Here is a 23334-nt window from a genome sequence, read left to right as displayed (position 1 = left end):
CAGCTGATCCCATTTAGTTGTGAAACATATTGCTTCACGTGTAAATGTGTCACTCCACTTGATTAGAACTGATTTATTTTTTTTATAACATTTTATTAAAGAAACAAAAAAAGAGAAGCACATTAATTCATAAATGTGATCTAACAAAGGTAAAGGGAAAAAAATTAACAATGTTTGCTGTTCATATGGCTTGTAATTGGGATGAAGTAAACATCTGTTGAGTAATTTAACATAAAATTGTTTGATAATGTTAATTTGGAAAACCAAAACTCTGGCGGGTCCACCAGACCCATGAACACTGGCTGAGTAACAAAAATATGAACACCACACAAGGGTTAAATGCAGCCAAGGCGGTTTTTTAAACAAACATTTCAAAGTATTTACAGAACAATCAGCTGTTCTGCATCAAATCTGATGCCACACAAATCATTTGTGTCACTCCCAAAAATAATTTCTGTCCACTATGAGATGAAGGAGAACAACAGCCTGATACCTGCAGGCCTGACAATAGGAGATGTATCACTCCTGTAACACCTGTAGCATTCAGCAGTCCCCTCATTGTTCTGACACAACAAAACTATCGACTACACTACACACTAACTACACAAGATTTGTGCTAAACGTCGCAAATCTTTCACATCTCAAAGCACCGCCGTCACTCCTAAAACTTCCCCCGTTTCTTAACAACTAGATGCCACGTTGCCATATCATTTTTTGATTGGTCGACATGGTACTTTTTTGGACGAATAGGGAAGGCAGAGGGGGGTGGGGTTTGTTTTTGCTCACAGGTGGAGAGCGCTTTCGAGCCTTTTTTTAATAAAACGCCGATTTAACCGTTTCTTCCTGCAGTAAATATAAACAACCAGTATTCAGGAAGAAAACCAAACGTTGCATATTTTTTTATCACAACTCTGGTTTTACGTGGCCTATCAACACAATTTAAAAACTGGTATAAAATCCCCAATTTTTCCGTCAATTGTTCGTCTGTCCTGCTCACATCTTCAATGGTTGTACACGTTGTCATTAACGTGGCTTCACTCCACATCAGCCACGCCGCTTTGCCAGCTAACACACCGGTGTGGGCACATAAGGACGCTGTCATAGCCTGTCAACAAGGTTGATTGGCCGCGCATATACGCATCATTGGCTGGACTATGTGATAAGGTGGCATCGTTCCCATATGGGAGCAGCCAGTCACTTACTGACCAACACTGCAAAACAGAATTGTTAAAGTATTAATTTTAATTTCAATTCAGGTTAGATTTTTTTTGTGCCCAACGCAGAATTTCTGTGCGCAGGGACCGTGCCAGCAGTGCGCAATTGCGCATGTGCGCAGCTTAGAGGGAACATTGCATAGGCCCACTAAAAGTTACAAAATAAGCTAATATCAAATACATTTACTGTAAACCCATCAGAAGGTTATTTATATGGCAAAAAGTTAGATCTATACAAAATGTTGCAGGGAAACAGAGAAGGAGCTCGTATAGGTTTGAGTTTTATTCACATCTATTGTACAGGTACAAATAACAGAGTGGAAAACTTCATATTTTGTGTTTGCAAACATAACTTTGTGCTACACTCATGTTAATTAATCTTTATAAAATAAAGGTGAAAGCAGTATTCTGACATGACAGTGCAATCAAAACACATTTTGCCACTACAATCTGTGAATAATTGTGACAAACAACTGTCATTTTAATATTCTGTGTTCTGTTAGCCATCAGGGCTGGGGGGCTGGGAGGAGGTGCTGGCCGTCAGACTGGGGTCTGGGATGCGGGGCCTCTCTGCTACTGAAGATAAGGAGGTGGTCCGCTTGCCTCCACCCCAGAGAGAAGGGTTACATGTCCTGGGTCTAGGTGCGGCTTGCCCCTCTGAGGGCGGGGGTACTTGGACCTGGGATATAGAGTATGTTTGGGGAGTGCGACTGTCTGTGCAGTGTCTATTTGTGTCTGTCTACACGTTGGGTGAGTGCCGAGTATTTGGTTGTGCATATGGGTTGGGAATGCACGTTTGTGTCCGCGTGTGCCTGTTCGTCTGTGTCTATATGCCGATTAAACATGATCTCCTCCCTTTTGCCCCCATTTTTGGTGGTGTAGGTACAAATGATCAGGCATGACATTTTCATAATAAATAAGATACTGCAAATAATTATTTCTGCATTTGTGCGATTGAAGTGAATTGAAAATGTGTATGAAATGATACTGTTTTAAAGATTTGGCCTAAATAATTTTGGAGTGAATGAGTCTAAACATGATGACCTAACTAGTGATACCCTGACACACACACACACACACACACACACACACACACACACACACACACACACACTGAAGCATGTTATGCCAGTTTCAGCTGAAACTAAGTTTCAAACTATATTCCGGGTTTTTAGTTCACCATTTATGAGGTTTCAAGAAGAAAATAAAAGACAGATCTGAATGTTTGAAAATGTTTTGGAAAGATTCTGTAAAGATGAGATGAAAAATACTCAAAGGATAAATTTAATTGGTTTATTATTTAGATAAGTTGAAAAAAGTTAAACAAGCAAGTAAATGAAGAAACAAGGCAGAGGAGAGAAAACCCCAACAATCCCCTCTGAGCAAGCACTTGGCGACAGTGGGGAGGAAAAACTGCCTTTAAACGGGCAGAAACCTCTGGCAGAACCAGGCTCAGGAGGGGACAGTCAACTGCCGGGACTGGTTGGGGGGGGGTTAACAGAGGTGGAGCAAGACGAGGCTACATCAGGTGAGGAAGCAGTAGCGTCTCTCCTCCGGAACAAGTGGAACCATTTTTTCTTTTTTTTCATGCACTTTTCCACGAGCGCTTTTTTCTCCAGGATGAGATTTCTCAGCTCATCGATGGTTTCTGCGTTTTGTTCTTCAAGTTTCTCACATCTTTGTTCCACCTCTTCCAATGTTGCTTGTTGTTCTTCAAGCTTGTCTTTGAGTTGTTTGGATGTTGCCTCCTGTATCAGCTTGTCCTTGTGCATGTCTGCATTTCTCTGTTGGACCTCTTTGTGCTTGTCTTCTAACTGCTCGTTTCTTTTCTGGATTTCTTGGCGTGTGAGCTGCAGGTCTTCATGTATTTTGTCTTCTTGTTGTTTTTGCACCTGCATTTGAGTGTGTTCACGCTTCAAGTTATTGAATTCCACCAAACGCCCCTTAACGAGCTCGGAGTTGTTTCTCGCTATCTGATCGATCCTTCTCTGCATCTGTGAGCAGCGTTTCTCCAGTTTGTCCCTTTCTTCTTCCACTTTAGTTGCTTTGTCCTCCAGCTGATTACAAAACTCTTGCAGTTTTAGATTTTTAGACTCAAAGTCCTGGACGATACGTTTTCCTTCTTTCAGTCTTTCTTGCTGTTGCTCTTTCTGTTGAAGAAGGTCTTTATTTTGGCGCAGTGTTTCATCCAGGCTTTCTTTCAGCATGCGGTATTTTTCCTGCATGCTCTTCAGTTAGCGCTGCATGTCTCGTTGGTTTTTGTCCTGCTCTCCTTCTGTTGGAGGGATTTATTCTTTTCTTCCACAGCTTCATGGAGCTGTCTTTGGAGGAGCCGATTTTTTCGGTCCATGTATTGGAGATCCCATTATTGTATCTTATCAGTCATCGTTTTCTTGTCTTGGAGCTGGTTGGTCATATAAGATAAGAAAGAAGAAATAGATAAAGAAGAAATAAGATAAATTGTTATTTCCAACAAATTCAAATTGTGAGCAATGGGAAGGTCAAACAAAATCACAAATGCATGCATAGATACTAATTATAATTCCAGTATCTCCTCCTCTGTATCCTCTGCATTTTCTTTCCTTGGATAGGAGGTCCTTACACCACAGAATTCTTCGGGGCAATGAAGGATTAGGCTAAGTGCAGTGAGATTGTATCATATATATACCCTTGATCACAATTGATCAGACATTATTCTGATACAGAGGAATTTGTTGGAAATAACAATTTATCTTATTTCTTAGGTGTTTTCAACCTCTGCTGCATTTACCACATGTGTATCTGTAGCAGTGAACACATCGCACAGTGGCCTGATTTTTCTTACATTTGTGTTTGACCTGACACGTCTTTTTTGTTTGCTATTAAACATTTTAACTGCTTTACTTACAAAATGAACTGGAAACCTATAATTGGGGTGCTCTGCAATTTCTCTCAGGGTAACATGTCGATTTTCTTTTGTAGCGGCTTCCCCTGTGTGTGACTGGTTTTCATTGACGGGTTGAAGGACTGGACGAACTGTTCAGCTTGTCCATTTGTTGTAGGATGATGGGGAGCTGAAATGATATGTCGTATGCTGTTACTACTAAGGAAACACTGGAACTCCTCTCCAGTAAACTGACGACCATTGTCACTTACGAGCTGTTGTGGCAGACCTGTGGGTGCAAACAGTGGCCGAAGACTATTGATCGTGCCGGCAGCCATTGCTTGCTTTACAAGAGTTCTGGCCACTTTGAGTGAGCATCAACCATAACCAGGAACATTTGGTCCATAAATGGGTCTGCATAGTCTATATGATTGCGTTGCCATTGAGTGGATGGCCACTCCACTGCAGGCACGTGCAGAGGGGGCGGCAGGAGGGGCTTGAGCACCCGCCCCTTTCCTGATGGGTGCCCAAAGTGCCCTTTTGTTGAGGCAACTTTTTTTTATTTTTTTATTTTGTTTTAAATGTGTGTGTGCTTGCGGAGTCCTGTCTGTGCCCCTCAAAAATAATATTTAACTATTAATCATAGTTTTTGATGAGTAAAAGGGCTTGCATCAGTCACATGATCGCGATTAACCAATGATCGCCCTTGACCACAGAGTGTGCTGGTTACGAGCTGGGAAAGAGCTCACAAAGATAACGTGCATTTTTTGCGGTCTGGAGCTGTAGGAGAAACACAAATTAACTCAGAGACACAGACTGATGCACACACACACACACACAAAAAACAGTAAGTAGGGGACACGTTGGTAAGTTGTCTTGTGGATACTGAGGAACTGAAACAAATGAGCGTGCTGTATGTGCAACAGCACGACAAACATTACCTGTCCTTTTATTAACCCTTGTGTGGTGTTCATATTTTTGTTATTCAGCCAGTGTTCATGGGTCTGGTGGACCCGCCAGAGTTTTGGTTTTCCAAATTAACACTATCAAACAATTTTATGTTAAATTACTCAACAGATGTTTACTTCATCCCAATTACAAACCATATGAACAGCAAACATGGTTATTTTTTTTTTGCCTTTACCTTTGTTAGATCACATTTATGAATTAATGTGCTTCTCTTTTTTTTTTTTTTTTATAAAATGTCATAAAAAATAAATCAGTTATAATCAAGTGGAGTGAGTGGAAAGACACAACACATTTACACGTGAAGCAATATGTTTCACAACTAAATGGGATCAGCTGCTCAAAATGACAAATGTGGACAATTATCAAAGCTTACATTACAATTCTGACAGCTTGAGTTCACATGAATTTTCAAAAGAATATAAAAGCCTGTGAAAGTGCTTTAAGCGTTTAAAACATGCGAGTAAAGAATGGAATCAGTAACATGTGAGCCCAGTGAAGTGCATCAAACAAGACAAGCGTGCTAAAGAGAGCCACTCATCCCCATCACGGCGTGTCTGCGCCTTAACCTTCGAGGCTCCGTGGGCAGTAATGCTATCATCCCCCAGGTAGTCGGCTCCCAATCTCAGCGTCGGTGTTTCTGACAGATCGGCCTGCGAACCCCTCACAGCCGGACCACAGTCACAGTACAGACATGTTTGGATAATGCAGTCATGCTTCCTCTCTGCTGCCTGTCACTCCTTCTGTTATCTGAAAGACTTTTTTTTCCTCTCTAGATTTCTCACTTGCTTCCTGGCTCTTGGTTCATCTCACCAACATTTGCTTTGGCTTCATATCTTTTGATCAGACCGATCTCTTAAAAAATGTCTTGCACTGCTGTTACTTTACTCTTAGCAGTTTTTCACTTTTATCTTTCTTCCCCCTCCTTTTGTCCCCTCCTGTGCTTCTTCACCAGGCAAAGACATCCTGAGGGAGACCATTAAGTTCATGTACACAGACTGGGCGGACAGGGACAGCAGCGACATGCGGCGGAAGACTCTGTTGGCCCTGTTTACGGACCACCAGTGGGTGGCACCAGCTGTGGCCACTGCCAAACTCCATGCTGAGTTTCAGTCCCCAGTTTACTTTTACACGTTCGACCACCACTGCCAGACCGAGACGCGGCCCGAGTGGGCCGACGCCGCGCACAGAGATGAGATACCTTATGCTGGGCAGACACTGTGCGATTTTTTCAGTCACGTTATTCAGCTCCTGCTCAAACTGCACGATTGACTCGCAGGGGTTAGAAGTTGGTAGGTCACGATGCAGGTCTCACACTATACCGTCCGATGCTCTGATGCGACCTGAGTGCTCACACTGTGCGTCCATAACATGAAGGTTATAACAGAAAATCTGTCGTGCTCTCTGTCTTTCACTCACACAGACACACAAACCACCACCATCAACTTTGCTAAATTGCTAATGAAAAACATGATCAGGCAGCTGTGATTGAGCAGCAGTGTAAATCCAACTATTTTCACGGTTGTTGTGGTCGTGATAATTTTGTGATGCCACACCGAAAAGGCTCGGATGAGCTTTCCAAAGTTCTACAAGTTGTGCCTCCATCGCTTGTGTCCACATCACACGCTACACTGCTGTGCTGCGCCGTCTTTTTCGCTGACATTTGTGTTTGCGCGTGCGCAGTGTGAGAAACTGCGGTGACACCCTCACGACGGTCGCGAGGATTTCAAACAGGTTTGAAATCCTCACAACCAAGCGATTGATGATCGGGAGCTGGTTGTGAGGTGTTAATTGCTTCTCGTTACCCCACGTATACTACACGATGCACGACGCACGATCAAGGCTAAAATCGGGCCGATCGCCAAAACGGTCGCACGACTCAAAAATCGGCTCAAAATGGGCCACAAATCGCAGTGTCTGCCCAGCTTTAGGTGTACTGTCGTCCGAGACTTGCACCGCAGTGTCGGCATTTGTTTCCCTGTTGGCCATGCTTCTTGTTGTGGTCATCTGTTGTCTTCTGGTATTTTCTCCGCAAGCGACCTTTCCTCGACCAATGAGATGAGCGGTAATCCTCTGTGTCATACTCGAATTGTCATAAGTGTGCTGTCAGCTCATTGGTCACAAAGCAGGAGAGGGGCTGGGAATTATGTTTTCCAACAAAGCGTTAATTCCATTAACATTTATAGACTACTTTTGATTCTCACTGTATTACGGGACAAAGTGCGTCCCTTATTAGCTCAATACGGGACGTGTGCTTTTGTTTCTAAATACAGGACGATTCCGTTTTTTAAGGGACAGTTGGCAACCCTAACAGTAAGTCATGACCACAGTGCTCAGCATCACATCGTTCTTGGAGAAGTTGCACGGGAACAGGTCCGTGGCACCGATCATCGGTACGCCGAACATGTAGAGCAGCAATGTTTGTTCGCTCAGAGAAAGAAAAAAAGGCTGCAAAAGTACAGGGAGGAATGGGAAAAGGGAAACACCTGGCTGGAAAAGGTCACCATAGCGCCTATAAAGCGCACTGCACTGTGTGACGGCGCACTTTTTCCATAGGCATGCTTCTAATGGTGGGCACATGAAGAACATGAGGGGCGTGAAAGCTCGGGGAACCCTTAACCAATTTCTTGTCCACCAGGCCACGGCAGAAGCAGATATGGTATGTAAACACTGGTTTGTTTTTTTAAACCCTCTGGTTAAGGTTAATATGGGCATGTGCAGTGAATATCAGCGCTATGTGGCCAGAAGTGTGATAATATAATTTATTTTGTGTAATAAACAACTGCAAGGATAGATGATTACAACAAATAGATGACTAATACATAAAAGTAATACATAGATGAATAATGATGATGAGTTATGATGCGTAATCATGGGAACAAGCGGGTTTACAAACAGGAGCAGCTGATTAGCTTTAGAAAAGCTGAAATAATACCTCAGCTGAAGCCAATTGTACTAAATGCACTAAATGTGCACAGTTACAAGAATATTTTTGTTCTATTGTTTTCTATTAATTTATATAATTTTAAGTTAAGCAGGACAGAGTTCTTTTAAAGAAAGATTTACTTTTATTCTCAAAAGTTGAGCATGACAGGCTTCTGTTTAAGAAAGAGACCTGTTTTACTGTGTTAATGTTGTCATTTTGAGCTAAAAATAAATGGCTAAATGATCATTTGTTTCCCATATAGTCATATCACAAAGAATATGCATCTGCTTAAATCAAATTCAAGTCAAATGGTTAAAAAATAATTTCACACACACAAAAAAGAGCTACCACACTGGGAAGGGTGAAGACAACTGGGTTGCCCGGCCCTGGCCACGAGGTGTCCCTTATTTATTTTTCAGGGAGTTGGCAACCCTACTTACTGGACTAACTTCGCAAAGACTGGGTAGGCCTCATGTCATAGTAGTGTAAACTGTACACGTTACTGTATGTTCTCTGATAGCCTTCTAGTCAATGAATACTTGAATTTGAGTTGCTAGTTTGGGGTGGGTGACTCAGATCTTTCAAAGATACTGTTTTCAAAGACGGTCTGCTGTTTCCAGGCTCAAGACCTCCAACATTTGTCAAAGGGACGAATGCTCTCTCGCTCCTCGCTGTTTTCTCTTTTTTACGTTGGTGTCATCTCTTTTTCCATCTCCTGTGTGTTATGTGCACATTATGCTTCTCTAAAAATTCCCGATCTGCTGAGCAGTTTGGAGGGGGGAGGCGTACACTAAACACATAACTATGAAAACACTGATATCTTTTATTCTACCAGCATTTTTAGGTGCCAAGTAAGTACTGCTGTGTTTCATTTCTCATTGAGGGAGAAGAAAAACGAAAGAAAAATAGAGTATCGCTATTTACGTCAACTAACAGACTTCTGTCATGTTCTCCTGACAAAGTGCCAAACTGGCCTCACTCGTGATTTTCTTTCTTTCATCTTCTCTTTTTTTGTTGTTTTGTTTGAAGCATTTGTTTAATTGTTGTTCTTTATTGTGTGGAAAGAATTTTTCTGAAAATATAGATATAGAGAAATGATATTATATATAGTTCTATATAAAATGTGTACAAAGGAGAAAGTATATAAAAGGGTTTTCTCAGTGGGGGATCTATGCATGAATCATTTTTAAAGACGCGGGGAAAAGGACACTGTACCTGTCGATGCACGTTTCCCAAAATCTAAACGAGTCATATCGCTCCATGTTTGCTACTTTTGGTTTTTGGTTTTCTCCCGCAGAGTAAGAGCATCGCAGGAGCATCGCAGGAGCATCGCAGGAGCATCGCAGGAGCATCGCAGGAGCATCGCAGGAGCTCCTGAAGTCAAACGACGCCTCCCAGCACTCATTTATTAAAACGGAGTCGATGCCAATAGTCTTAAACGTTAGAATTAAAGCAACAGCTGTGAACTCAGTCATGGTGTCATATGCAGCCTCCATCTTACTGTCACTACTTTTTCATTTTAGGGTACGTGAGGTAAAGCGTCCGTCGATGTAGCTTGATTGTACAAAATTATTTTTCTACGTTATTAGCAAAACAGAGCAGAGACTGATGCTGCTCCTGTCTGACCCCCTTATGTCTGCCACATGTGTATTCTGACTTGTGTGTGTGTGTCTGTGTGTGTGTGTGTGTGTGTGTGTGTGTGTGTGTGTGTGTGTGTGTGTGTGTTTGTGTGTGTGTGTGTAGGAGCTGCTGTCGCTGTGTGAGTGTGATATCACATCTGCATCACTCAAGCGTAGGCGGGCCCGCGTCAGACAACAATAAACAAAAAGCAGAAAAAGGCCAACAGTAAAAGCTCAGACTCCAGCATGAGCTCCTTCCTGCTGCTTAACCAATCACCTTCCTCCATATCATCACTGCCCCCTCCCTCCTCCACTCTCCATCCTACACCGCCTTTGTTATTTAACACCGACCCCCCCAAACTGATAATCAGACAAATTCCCAAACACCTGACTTCACTGTGTCGACACCGTTCCTGACTATTTCTGACCTCAGGTCAGGTCTGCTATTATCCTCACATTAAGGGTTCGTTCACCTGCCTGCAGATGATCTGTGAGCTCGTCGGTTGTAAATGAAACTCTAAGCACACTGAGGGTAACCGGGAGGCGTTCAGGGCCTGCAGTGCAGAGCTGCAACATGAAAAAAAGGGATGGGGGCTCAGATCTCCTGAACAGGGTAGAAACAACACGGTGGGTTTGTGCTGTTTGTGATTCCTGCTCCGTCACTCTGGTGGCGACGACTGCAGCTCAGCAGCGCTCCCTGCTGATCCTCTGATGAAGATGTCAACAGTATGTAAACTGAGCTGATGTGCTGCTGTTTGAGCCCACATGGTAGTGTACGTCCAGTATGGGAGAACTTAGTCACCGGTGCTGTCTTTGCTTGTGCTCTAGCTTTAGCCTGTTTGATTGTTTGTTTTCTATTTTATTACTGCCTAAAAGGGGAGGTGGGGGAAACACATGCCTGACTTCTCCTGTCAGAGGTTTTGTAAGCTCAGTGGAAGGGAAACGTGCACAATGTAAATCATAAAACAACTGACTGGGGCTGTGCTGCAGGTGGATCAGTGCTGTGGAAAAGAGACTGGACAAAGACTCTCAGCCTTAAATACAGGACAGAGGATGATCCTGAAAGAAATCTCCGTCCCGGATCATCCGTGGACCGGGTTTCCTCCTGAGGCGTGGGCAGCGATAAGCAGAGTTTTGTATAAGATTAATTATTCAAAGTAACACTCAGGTATGCCGTTCAGCGGGTTAGTTACGACGTCGGGAGCAGTTAGGAGAACAAAATGATACAGAGACTGTTCAGGTTGCTTTCCCAAAATCAACTCAAAGTTTATTCTTTTGTGCAGGGTTTTTATAGGCAGAAGGGTTCGTGTGTCAACAAGTTTCAAGTTACAAGTTACAACCATATAAGGAAGTTCCCCCTAGCTCTGAAAGGGGCCTTCTATAATCTCAACATACTTTTGACAGGTCCATTAAACACTAGACATTTAGAATCCTTTAGTGATATAAGTTTGCACATGGTAGAATACTACATGTAGTTATTTGCATTAGGAAATGTTTAACCATATATACCTAAAGGCACATAATCAATGGTGTATGATCTTTAGCAGGCTATAAACTTGATGTGCACTCGAGAAATGCACTGTCCTATTGTACCACGGCAGGATCAACGCAGCTATGCCTGTTCCAGTTTAAGTGCCTTCTTTACATATAGATGATCTGTTGGATTTTCCAGACCAGCAGGCCAAAGGAAGTCACCCGTGGGGTCACAGCAAGAGGAGATGAAGTTTAAACAAAGGGCATTGCAGAAACAGGGTCCTTTGTATAATATCATCAAAAAAGGTATTCAGTACATGCTCCCAAAATACTAAAATATCTAACAGATCCGATCATCTTTCAGCTAGCAGTGTCGAGCAGAAGGACGGCCTGCTGATGCGTCCATATGAACCCTTTTGTACTCACTCCTGTGTATAAGGAGGTGGCGAGGGGTTGTGTAGTTAACCTCAGCACCACACAGCTACAGCAGAGGAGAGAACACAAACGAGTCCTTTCATTCCAACACGTTCTCACTCCCAACTCGTCAAACGTGTGACGCATGGTCAGGCTCCCTCTTCATTGAATATTCAGAAGACATTTGTTTAAATAGTTCTACAAATCTGAGCTGTTGGTGTGTCCTTGGATTGTGTGGTAATAATATTAGAGCCTGCAATCTTTCTTACTGAATATCTACTCTGAGTCATGTTACCTGAGATTAGTTCTATGTTTACCTGTCAGCCTGGACGAATGTGCTGTGTGAAAGAAATTAAATTAAATCAGATCTGAACTGCGTACATTTAAGGAACCTGTTCATATTTAATATGAACCAGTGATTTTTTGATTGCTGATTCCAAGAGAGTCTTTGTGGAAATCCTGTTTGGCTTTTTGTTATTTTAATTCTCTTCTCTGTTTTCCAGAACAGTTCTCCACAGTCGCTGTCCACATGGGTCAGTGGGACCAAGAAGCACTCTGCTAATGTGGGACTCTGCCCAGCAACATCCAGCAGGACCCAGACAGCGTTTTCTATCTCCCAGCTGCAGTTTTTGTTTGTCTGTGACTGGAGAGTCAGATTTTTGTTGAGCTTCACACTTGCAGAGGTAAGTCAGTTTGCAGAGATCCCTCCCACCCTGGCTTTTATGTGCTAGATTTCTTATCTGAAACAGTAATATTTCAGTGACTGCTGCTTGTACAACAGGTTAATACACGCTACTGATCCCTGATGGGAGAATCATCAATTTTGGCAACAAAGAAGCCTGGTGGATGTTTGTTTACAGTCTGATGATGGGACATCATGCTCTGCATCTTCAAAGTTTGCCTCCTCATTATTATTCATACCCAGTAATGTGAAGTATGCTCATATCTGCTATAACTGAACCAACCTGGTGCTCTTCATTTATGGAGGCTGTTGAGTCTGAATGTTGGATGTTGTGTATCTCGTGTTCTCTGGGCTTTGTTGTCCTCAGTCTTTTCGCAGGATCAGAAAACAAAACCAGGAGGTGCGTAAATGTTTCTTCTCCATGATGTTTCTTCAAATGTTTCTTCTGGATGATGATAAGACTGTGACACGGGATGCCACCTTTGGTCTTGTGATGAAGCAAAGCTCAGGAAGAAGTGGGATTAAATGGTACCCACATGTGTGCTGCTGAGAAGGATGTACAGGGGCACCTGCAGCCAAATCCAAGCCTCAGGTTAGTTGTAGTTGCAGAACGCTATAGGACTGAGACAGCTGAGGCATCAAATGTTTGATTAAACGGATGAAAAAGAGAAGTTCCTTCCCTATAATTATCACTTCTTAAAATCTGTAGCAACTTCAAGTCTGTCAGCGTGCTGAGCATGCTCAGAATGTGACAATATATTTTTGTTCAATATTTAATTTCTTTCAGTTGCAATTGTTAAATGAACATAAATATATATTCTTATAATTTAGCAAACTAATTTATCAAAAAAATATACATATATCTATATTAGTTTTAATAAATTAATTTGACAGCTGTATTGAAAATACCATATTGTATTCATACAGAATCAGTTTGGTATCATTGTTTGTCTGCTCACTGATTGTTGAAACTAAGAGCTGCTTTGATCTGTTTGATCTAAAGTATCCAAAGTTGAGCTCTGATGTTTCTTCACCCCTGTGTGTGATATATGATTCCTACATGCTGGCAGAGCAGAGCAGCAGTTTGTGCTCACAGATGGTGTGGAGAGACGGTGGTGTTTCCTCAGAAGAACCAGCAGAGTCACTTGCTGACTGATGTTCGTCTGCACTGCACAGAGGAAATCAACTGACCGATGTTTGTACAGTGACGTGTTATGAAATGTATATTTGTTTTATGCTTACAGTTATGTTTTTCTTGACAGAGGCTCTGCAGAGGTTAGACAAAGCAGAGAAAACATGTGCTTTAGCGACCGTGGCTCAGGGGGTTGGAAATCGCATCTGTAACCGGAAGGTCGCCGGTTCGATCCCCAGGCTCTCTGTCCTGGTCGTTGTGTCCTTGGGCAAGACACTTTACCCTACTTGCCTACTGGTGTTGGCCAGAGGGGCCGATGGCGCGATATGGCAGCCTCGCTTCTGTCAGTCTGCCCCAGGGCAGCTGTGGCTAAAACCGTAGCTGCTTCCACCAGTGTGTGAATGAATAGTGGCATTGTAAGGTGCTTTGAAAAGCGCTATATAAATCCAATCCATTATTATTATTATAAAATATGTGCTTTACATTTTACTGTGATTTATTGAGATATTTGTTGCCTGATGTTCAGCAGGAATGGAGAAATAGAATCAAAGGGAGATGTTTTTGCTGTTTTTGTAATGATGTAAGTAAGTCTTCAATATTATTTACTTGCTTGGTTATATTAGGAGTGTTTCTGAGTGAGGGGGGAGGAGTCATCATCCAGGTAAAGTGACGTAGATCAGTGGATACACTTGTCTCCCCTTTAAAGGAGACGATCCAAGTCATCCTTAAATGTTAGTGCTTTCAAATACACAAACATTTTTAAAGGACAAAAATGAACATCCAACTTTGACTGTACTACAAAATAAATCTTTGCACGTGTGTTTTCAAACTCTCAGATGGGCAGCATATCAGTCTTGGACTGTCTGACCTGCAGCACTGAATGACCACCACACATGAGCATGTTCCTGCAACATTCAGCATCTGATCCTTCATCTGTGTGCTGCTGCTTTTGGTAAGTAGAGTTACCCAACTCCAGTAACTCTAAACACATGCCATCCATTTCTAACGGCCTGGTTACTTCCTGTCAGTTACTTTAGAAACCATGTAGTCACCTGACCTAACACTGTTTCTTCTTCTTCCCCTTAATGTTCAAGTGTCACATGTCAAACAGCTGGAGAGGAAACTACACCAGTGTACTGGGATGTTTCAGCAACACGTGCCAGATGCTGTTCCTTCATGGTGACATCACCAGAGACAGCCCCGCCCACCTCAGGACCTCGCCATTGATCATGATGATTTTTTTTTTCTCTTTTTTTTTATTAAGTGATCATGATGATTATAATGATGACAGCGAGCGGAACTAAGACTGTAAAAATCCACGACCAGAATGTTTCTTTCTAATTATTAATGAATACTGAGACCCTCTTTCTGTGTTTTGTATGTTTTGTCTGTTTTGTTTTTTACCTCATTTGTTTCTAACAAAGTTCACAAACTCACACAGTTTACATTCTGTATTTTTCCATCTTTACCAGCCACACTCTGACTGCATTTAAGAAAATAATCCTTAGAAATCGTCCTTTTTCTCTTTTGTAATTGATGATAATTCAGTGAATATACTGCGCTGCTTCCTTTTATTGCGTCACACATTGCTTTAAGTTTTTCAGTGTCCAGTTATTTTTTACTGCTGTTTGAATTCTCTGTATGTTTGACCCTGTAGACAGTTTGATGGACTGCTTGTCTTCCTGTTTGTTACCGCCGCCTGTTTTTTAATAAAGATTTGGATTTCTGACTTCAACACAGCCTCTGCGTGTCCTCCCTTTGTGTCCTCTTCCTCTGTGAATGTGTTGCATGTGTCACAGATTCATTTTATTAACAGCTTTCCCACAGTGAGTTGCATCAGCATTCATTCACAGCACATTGCAGAAGGATTCAGATTAATACAGTGATCTTACAGTCAGAATGATCCTGACAGAGTGCCACTGTAAATGATCTTTCATCAGGTACATTTTAAAGTTCAGTATTTCAAAGCAGGAGTTATGAAGACTCATACTGGCATTAGGACTAATAATATGTACTTACAAAGTCAAAGTTCTTTAATTATGTTAGAATATTGGAAGACAATCAACTTTTAGTGTTTTCCGCATATTAATTATTCTGAAATAGAGACGGTGACCCTAACTGTGCAGAAGCACTAAACGACTGACAATCTAACAGACATCATTGGCCTGAGCTGTCATGCACAGTGAGTCTGATCCTTTGCTGTGAGAGTCTGACAAGCATGTTTCTGGTCAGTTTGGAAGAAATAATATCACAATGTTGATCTTTCTTTCCAATATTCCTTCTCTTTTACAACATAAACTGTGATCAAAGGTACTTATGTTCACAGCATGTAATAATACTGACAGTCCAGGGCATTGTGGTCTGTTGAGCTAGGGTTAGGGTTAGCAATTCAGACATATGTAATCAATACTAAACGTCTCTGACGTGGGCCACTGTCCGCAGTGTTGGGAAATCCATACCAGGCTGGAACGAGTCAAGGTAGGTGAGCATCCACGAGAAGACACAGCAGATGCATCCTACTAATACTGACAGGACCAGGAGACTCCAGAAACCGAGCGTCTTCTCTTCAGTGCCATCCTCGCCTGTCACCCTCTCTGCCCGCAGCTCTTTGAGTATGGGGTAGATAAGGGCGCAGAGAAACCCTTATTACTAATTCGTATTATAATTCAATTTTCATGAAATATTCATATTCAGTATTGGTCCTTTTATATTATAACCACGTATCCACCCAGGCTCATGGTGGGGCAGGGCTCTGTCCTGGGATGCTTGAGTGAAAGGTAATGTACACCCTGACCAGGTATCCAGTCTGTCAGAATTGTTTTCAATATTTGGTTCAAAAACATGAGTGACAACAAAAATCCAACTAGGATTCTTGCATATGATGAATGAAGTCTGTCTTTGACTGTATTGTCCAGCTGATCCATCAAACCCCCAGCAGGTGAACCTTATTCGTGATATAATACGGCAACAATGTAAAAAATGAAACAGCAACAGTCTAAATGTAAAGTGCATTCTAAACTCCTCTTCAATAAATTATATGCAAAGAGTCATTCAGGACTGTAAAACGTGAACTACAGAACCCAGAGTCTTCATCATTAAATCTCTGGTTGCTTCATTTTTCTATCCTAGATCAGATACTTTAAGGTTAGGTTAGGTAAACTTGCATTCTCATGGTGAGGCAAAGTGCTTTATGTGTGTGTGTGCGTGTCATGAACGGCTATAAAAGGCCTATAATTAAAGAACAAAGCGGGGTTTGAGTTCGAGTTGCGGCAGACTGTCACTACTTGTAAATGCAACGCAGCCTTCCTGCGGCGGACAGCTAATAACAGGAATCGGACGCGGTCCACCCAAGTTCACAGCAACCACCATAGCAACTGCCTAGCATGACCTTAAAAACATATTCTGTCTTCATAACTATCAAAAACATGAAATGATTTTCAAAGTGTGAAAGTGTTACAGCTGCAGAGAGCTATGGCGGCATCTTTGGAAGCTGTTTGCACAGCTAATAATATACGATGTAACCATGGAGACAGTCAGTCACGTGAGCTAGCGGTGCACGTTTACTACAGTAAATAAGGTGATTGCGTGCACAGCGTCCACACGCTGCAGAGGGTAAAGACATTACTTCAATATTTTTTTATATTGATATATATTTGCCTTCTGTTGACCATCACCTCAGGTTCACCATTAGTTTCAGCACACAGATGCACACTGTCTAAATATCAACACATTCAAAAACTCATGTCTCAGAAATAAGCACAGCTGTTCATGTTTGTCATTAGAGTTTTATTTGTAAGAAAATTATGAACTTCATATTGTGTATCAAATAAAAGAACATTTCACAACTCTGAGTCAACAGAAATGTCTCTAATGTAGATGTGTACAGTGTAGTGTAAGCATTAAAAGATCATAAAGGAAACACTAACATTTATGTGAAACTAATTGTAATAAAAAAATGAGCAGGTGCTTTATAGATGTAAAAGAAAGAATCTGAAAACAACACTTTTTTGGTCTAAGTGATCAAAGTAGAAAACAGAACTGATGTTCAAGAACAAACTGTAGCTGCACTAATATTACACATCTCCATTGTTGTGGTGAACAGACATGTTGCTTTTAAAACCACATGCAGTGTGTGACCATGACTGTTCACTGAGACCATGAACGCCACTTCGCTGAAGCCTTCACCTTCTTCTTCTTCTTCTAAATTGGAAGCAGAAGGAGCACGAGCTGCTTTGATCTACTGAAAGGAAAAAGCAGAACATCTGAGCTGAAACCATTAAGACAGGAACAAATTCAATGCAGTGTCTCAGGTGGCTTAGCCTGTTACAACTGTTGATACAAGCTAAATACGGTTAACACACAGTGTCAGGGAGCTCAGTGTGTGAACTAGTGGCTTTAGGTTTGTAGTCATTTAACTTTCATCCATTCATTTAATTCAGGAGGAAGAAATGCCAGGTGGGTGCAGGCTGGTTACATGCATTTGGTCCCATGCTGTCTTTAACTAAATGACTTGGTTCACTTTATGGCTGGGCTGTATGTGGGGTTATATCATGTTATTTGGGCAGGAGTTCCTGTCCTCTGTTAGACTTAGAAAGTTTCTCCATAAGTAGAGTTTCTAACTCTTATAGCACATCTGTGGCTGACAGCTTTTTGGTGGCTCTTTTTACCCCACACTGGTTGTGAGTGTGTAAATAGCCCCACTAGTTCTTTTGGGTTGCAGTTAACTGGGGAGGAAGGGGTGGGTCTGCCATGACTAGATGAATAACAATTATCTGGGATACATAAATTTCATAATGCATGCATGTATCTCTATAAACCTGCCTGAGGGCTGCCATTTTTACATTCAGTTATTTCTTTGTTGAATCTAAATAATGAATGTGTTACAGTTAAACTGACACTGGTCAGTGTAAATGGCTCATTGGGACACAGAAACCTTTAAATTAAACCCTATCACCTGATATCGAGTGTCAAACAATATCAAAGCTGTAAAAGATGTTTACAGTCAGAATTTATAAAACTATGATTGTAAATTAATTCAAACAAGTGAGCTTTTCTCTTTGTGCTGAATATCAACACTGTGGTTTCTTAGACTGTAAGCTTTACTTCAGCACAACCAGTTGTAGAAGCTGCCACTCCAAATGTCTTTGATAACAAGAAAAAAATACCTTTTCAGTCCACGGCCTGAAGTTCTTCTCCGACATCTTCTGCCATCGGCTTTGTCTGCTGGTTTGAAGACAATAAACCACAAAAAAGATGATTTAGTCACTTTGTCTGCATCATGCAGCTCGAATGTGTCGTGTAACGATGTTGAATAGCTGTCGTTATCCCTCTGCTGTGTCAGTAGGATTGTACTGTACAGCATCTCATTGATATGTGAGGAATGCTAATGTAACACGATAACAGACTTACATCATTAAAACATAAAGGACAGGAGATATTTAGATATTTTTATATTTATATTACATTTTATAGCTGACAGATATTACTAAATAGATAGAATTTACTAAATAGCTGGATGAACATGAAAAATATGTCTATAATAACAAATGACCATGAGAGCCAGTAGAATTAATTCAACTGGACACTCAAAAGACGTCCTTAAATGCTCTTTAAGTGGCAGAACAGATGAACAAACAGTTAATCGCTTACTTGAGATGAAATCTGCTCAGCTACTTTGAAAACAGCTTCTAACTGGTTCCTCCTTTAACAGGATGACTGCTCAGGGGTAAGGCCATCATGCAGTCCAGCAACCTTTATGGTTCTGCTTTGATTCACCAGGAACTATTAGGGAAACCTTCCAGCGCCTCCTGTGAAAGACACAGGCATAAACACACAAACATTTATTAACATGTTCCACAGTCTTCCAGTTTGATTTTCTCATCCTGTGGACAACAACGTACATGGATGCAGGTTTATTGTTAACTTTGTAAGGTTTATTTAGTGAACATATCCAGCTGCAGCTCCACTGTGATCCTGAACTGGATAAGCACTTAAGAAAATGTGTCAATAAATGGACATACATCAGGTTATTATATTTATCCAAACAGACGGGACCAATAATGCTTCACTGAGTTAGAGACTTTAACGTCTCTTCTATGTAAGAATGTCTCGTGCTGATAGACCTGCAAACTTGACAACAAAGGTTTTTCAGACTGCATGTAGCTGTCCTCTATGTCAGCTCACACATTTACATTTATGTCACACTTATTTCTGCTTTCCCATTTTATAATTATTACTTACATTTTGATTAGATACCTTGAGTTTGTAAATGATCAAATTACATAATTGGAATACAATGTATCCAATTCAGGGTTGCGGGAGGACGAAGCCTATCCCAGCTGATACAGGACAAAGACAGGCTGCCAGTTTATTGCAGGGCTAACACGATATGTGTAACAGAAAATCCACTTAAATGTTTGATATTTCTTATAATAATCATAATTATGACTATTATTTAAAGGTTTCTTTATAAATACATTTTGATTTTTTAGAACCTCTAAAATATAAACCTGAGCTGTTTCAGATTCTGACCTCTGACCTCACTGCAGCTCCCTCTTGGAAGTACGTCTGCTTCTTGTCTTCCCCAGTGATGACCGCCTGCCCTTGATATCACGTACTGTACCCGAGGAACAAAAAAGGACAAACACTTGCCTTCATTTAAGAAGTACATTCATACAGAGGTAATCTATGGAAACACACTAGTTCACCCTTTGGGAGGAATCAGTTCCTGTGAAACATTTCTGTAAATGAACATCATGTGGAGAATGAATGAAATGAGTTCTTCAGGTGACTCAGCAGTCCCACACTGACAAATGAAATCTAGTTAAACTATTAAGCATATTTGCTCTTCTGAAATCTGTGTTAAACAACAACAAACATAAATTAGTAACAAAAACTACAGCTGAGTAGAGGCTTTACAAACCACCAGCAGCCATAATGCTAAATTTTAATCTTCAAATGTTTCTGAGCCGTCTTCAACCTGCTTTTAACACATTAAAGTCCCACAGTCAATGCAGCCTGACTCAATCCTAGATGTTCAGCACACAGAGACACAGAGGTGCTGTTTAAAGTTTAGTGTTAACCTGAGTCACTGATCATTTGCAGTATTACAGAGTCTGGCAGTCTTTGCATGATGTCCACGTCACTGTAAGTTTCTAGCTGACTCTCAGGTGTGACAGGTGTGCCTGCAGGAAAGAGTAATAATAACCTGCATCCTGAGGTTTGTCATGCAGGATTAAAGGAGCCAGGTTTTGTTCACACAGCTAGGATTGTATTTTACACTGACCCTGGGTCAGTATAAGTATCATACAGTTTAAACGAAGCACTGAAACTTGCACATATTTATTACAGATGCACTGAAGCTAATCGAGATATTTGCTGTCAATCTGTGGCTGCGATTAAACACTTTACTGGAAACTTTATTAACTAGTAACTTCATCAGTCATGACAGAAGCTAATATTTCTGCTAACATCGTTTAAACAGTAACAGCTTTACTCCAATATAAGCTAACGTTTACACCGTAACTTTAAGCTAGCACCATAAAGACGTAAAACACGTAATAATATCTACAAATGCATCTTAAAGCTGTTATATTAGCACTCGGTGTATTACTAACATAACCACATTAACATTACTGACACTCGCTGACTTTTAATAGTCATTCTATAAATGCTGTCCGTTTAAATGGTCTTACCTGTACACACTGCATATCCACCGGATTCCAGCCAGAGTATGGACTGATAACAGCCGAAGCGGGTGAATAAAGTCACCCAGTCGCTAGCTGTGCCATTACCCAGCATACACCACTCCCTCCATAAATGCAATAAACCATACAAAAGTATCGTTCTACCTGTTTCTCAGGTAGTTGTTTACAGTATATAATTTATTGTGTTCAGTATACGTCACTACAATGTGATTTCGGAAATATATAAATATACGGACAACAGGCTCTTCCGCGGCAATCTCTTCAATCGGAGGACCCTTCACGTCAATTCCCGACGCGAGGGGGGTACCCTGTGCGTCCATAAGTGCAGCAGAGGGAGCCTGACCATGCGTCACACATTTGACGAGTTGGGAGTGAGAACGTGTTGGATAACAACGAGACGGCCTACCTGAAGGAGATTAGGAATCTGGAGAACTGGTGCCAGAGGAACAACCTCCTTCTAAACGTCAGTAAGACAAAGGAGCTGATAGTGGACTTCAGCACTAAGCAGGAGAGGAACTACCAGACCCCTGTCATCAACGAGTGCCCAGTGGAGAGAGTGGACAGCTTCAAATACCTCGGAGTTCACATCACGCAGGACCTGTCATGGTCCTGTCACATCAACACCGTGGTGAAAAAGGCCCGTCAGCGTCTCTACCACCTCAGATGCTTGAGAGACTTCCAACTGCCCTCCAAGGTGCTCAGGAACTTTTACTCGTGCACCATAGAGAGCATCCTGACGGGAAACATCTTAACCTGGTTCGGGAACAGCACCATGCAGGACAGACGAGCTCTACAGAGGGTTGTACGATCAGCTGAGCGCACCATCCGCTCCGAGCTCCCTGACCTGCACTCAATCTACAGCAGGCGGTGCTGGACCAAGGCCAGGAAGATCGTGAAGGACCTCAGCCATCCCAACAACAGACTGTTCTCTCTGCTGAGGTCAGGAAAGCGATTCCGCTCCCTGAAGACCAACACAGAGAGACTGAGGAGGAGCTTCTTCCCGCAGGCGATACGGTCTCTCAATCACAATCATACCACCACACAATACTGACCCACACATATAGTTCTTACACACACACTGGACTTTCTGGACATTGTTTTCACTTCATCACTTAAATCACTGCTGCTGTTATTGTGTATATATTTATTTATACTTCTTGTGTATTTTGTTCATACATTCTTATATAGTTCTATACTGTGTATTGTGTATTTTGTTGTACAGTTATTTTATTTTCAATTTAATTTATATATTTTATCTTATTCTTTCCCAGTGTGTTGTACAGTTATTTCATTTTTAACCTTAATTTATATTTTATTCCTTCCTAGTTAAATTTACCCTTTTTAATTTTTCATATTTATTTCCTATCTTATTCATAGCCTTTTCCTTTTTTGTTTTCTCTAGGTCACGAGCAGTTGTCCAAGCATTTCACTACATATCGTACTGTGTATGACTGTGTATGTGACAAATAAAATTTGAATTTGAATTTAAATTTATAGTAATGCGTTATTATTGCAAACCTGTTTTTTCCACAGAGCGGTCATGAGGCGCAGTCCCACTGCTCTCAGCTTGGGGGAGCCGGCCAGCATGTGCAGACTGTGCAGCACGATCGGGAAGCAAAGCTGGAATATTACAGCACATATGATCAGAGCCAAGTTTACAAGAGAAACACACGGTTACAGCTGAAGAAGGCAGATGTTAGACGATGACTGCTGGTTTGGAGAGTCCAGCTCACTGACAGAGTGCTTTATACTACAGAGCACTGCATCTATCCCACACAGAGGCTGCTGTGGTGGAGTCCAATCCCAGCTCCTACAAACTGGGTACAAGAAACACTGTCTGTGTTCACACAGAGAAAACTGTGTGGAAGACGTGGGAATTTCTCTTTGCTCCTTTGTCAAAGTGCTAAACATCGACAGGGGAACATTTCAGTTATGTGCACAAACTGATTTACCAACATTTGCAACACACAGTGCCCTGCTAATGGTTCTAATATTGCGACCTCCACACTAACCTAGAAGGGTCTGGCTGCAGCCACCGGGGAGCTCCACAGTAACCGGAAACACGTGACCTCCATGGTAGGTGGAAATACGTTCCTGCATGGATCATCGACTGTGAAAACCTTGCAAGTGGATCGTAAAGGTTGGTACAGAGTCTTTCATGTCTAAATTTGCTGTTAATAATTATATAATTGTAGGAATCATCTAGTTTGCTTACACTGATTACGTTGGCACTTTATTAGTGCTACAACAACGGTCAGACCCCCGAGGTATCTAAACTTTAGTAAGAATGTGCACTTTTGACACCTCTGGTTAGCATTTAGTGGTCAGTTTCAAACATA

At 41.6% G+C, this 23334-nt stretch overlaps 2 long non-coding RNA genes across 2 annotated transcripts; one reads left to right on the top strand and one right to left on the bottom strand.

Moving 5' to 3' along the window:
- The first annotated feature begins 13258 nt into the window (after positions 1-13258).
- On the top strand, positions 13259-14520 carry LOC146712445 (uncharacterized). The gene is made up of 4 exons (XR_014919252.1): positions 13259-13352; positions 13913-14020; positions 14126-14241; positions 14384-14520. It is a non-coding gene; the product is annotated as an uncharacterized LOC146712445 (long non-coding RNA).
- Positions 14521-17054: 2534 nt separating this feature from the next.
- LOC146712444 (uncharacterized) lies at positions 17055-19892 on the bottom strand. Its single transcript, XR_014919251.1, has 4 exons — positions 19821-19892; positions 18939-19096; positions 18455-18512; positions 17055-17529 (listed from the first exon to the last, which is right to left on the bottom strand). It is a non-coding gene; the product is annotated as an uncharacterized LOC146712444 (long non-coding RNA).
- Positions 19893-23334: the final 3442 nt, after the last annotated feature.

The sequence above is a fragment of the Copadichromis virginalis genome, linkage group LG3, assembly GCF_057382275.1.
Source record: "Copadichromis virginalis isolate Kocher_CV1m ecotype Utaka linkage group LG3, C_Virginalis_male_GT1.1, whole genome shotgun sequence".
Classification (NCBI taxonomy): domain Eukaryota; kingdom Metazoa; phylum Chordata; class Actinopteri; order Cichliformes; family Cichlidae; genus Copadichromis; species Copadichromis virginalis.
The sequence above is the reverse complement of the archived record's forward strand: the minus strand, read 5'-3'. Positions and strand labels throughout refer to the sequence as shown.